This window comes from Dermacentor silvarum, chromosome 6 (assembly GCF_013339745.2).
Source record: "Dermacentor silvarum isolate Dsil-2018 chromosome 6, BIME_Dsil_1.4, whole genome shotgun sequence".
In the NCBI taxonomy this organism is placed as follows: Eukaryota; Metazoa; Arthropoda; class Arachnida; order Ixodida; family Ixodidae; genus Dermacentor; species Dermacentor silvarum.
The window spans coordinates 166302415-166303566 of NC_051159.1; the positions used below are offsets into that span (position 1 = coordinate 166302415).

General features: G+C 46.7%; 1 non-coding gene across 1 annotated transcript; it reads right to left on the reverse strand.

The window, feature by feature from the left end:
• Positions 1–264: 264 nt before the first annotated feature.
• Positions 265–446, reverse strand: LOC119457180 (U2 spliceosomal RNA). Its single transcript, XR_005193180.1, has one exon. It is a non-coding gene; the product is annotated as a U2 spliceosomal RNA (small nuclear RNA).
• Positions 447–1152: the final 706 nt, after the last annotated feature.

Sequence of the window (1152 nt, forward strand, 5' to 3'; positions counted from 1 at the left end):
GGGGGAAAAAACAACTACCGCAGGTAGGGCAAGCAAGCACTGCGACATGCCAGCACTGTGACAGCGAGTGTTTGCGATCATCGTGTTATAGTTTGCCTTGTACCCCATGCTAATTAGTTTAATTAGTAAGCAAACGTTTCGTGCAATTTATGTGGCCGATAAAACTACAAGGCTTACTTTGTGTAGTTGTCTAATACTTTGTTATCGCTATCAACTGCGACCTTTTACAATGAAGCTGTACATGGCTAGTTTCCAGCGGATCGATGTCCGTGGACCAATACTCCAAACGATAGTGCAATACCGGGCCGACCCGCGGCAGAGATGAAGCACGCTTCAAGCACTCCGCCAACTAGCAAAAATAAGTTTAAATATGGGGTGCAAATACAACTCGTATCAGATATTAAGCTGATAAGAACAGATACCACACTTTGACCCGCGGCGGCCATGTCTACGTTCGCACCATACACGCGTACGCCATCCCGCGTATTAAGAATAGTGGCGTCCAGCCTCAGTGCCTGACGTCATGCTCTACGTAAGCTCCTTTCCTAAGTTCTTCTCTGACTGTGAAATGGGTAAGCCGCGTGTTGGATGGTCTGAAGAAGACCAGCGTGCCTACTAAGAACCAGGGGTTTCCCCAGGAATAGAAATTAGGGGGGGGGGGGTCTAAATTTGAAAGGGGGGGGGGGGGGGGCTTTGAGAATAGAGGAGCTAGGAGCGGTAGTAATCTTTATTCTTTATTTTTGTCCTGGACTCCAACACTCGTGACAAAGATTGCGAACAGTTACTTCACTGTACAAAAATTCTGATTTCTGAACAGACAAAATTAAAGAACAACGACTACTTAAACGTGTCGAGAAACTACGCGGCAGTTCCGAGTACTTGCAATGAAACCTCCAAAATCCAGCTGCTCAACCCCACTCGCGGAACGCAGACGTGGAAAATGCTATAAAACACGCGCTCTGGTGCACCAAGGATAACATATCAACTCTCAATTAAGCACGCACACCACGAAATCGAATCTAAGCTGCACGCGGAAGGTGTATATGGAAGCTTCGATATCGGCCACGACGATATGCCTGGCATTGACATATCAAGATATGAATGTTCGGCTGCTACACACATTTGGTTGAATATGTATACAAGCACAGGCAC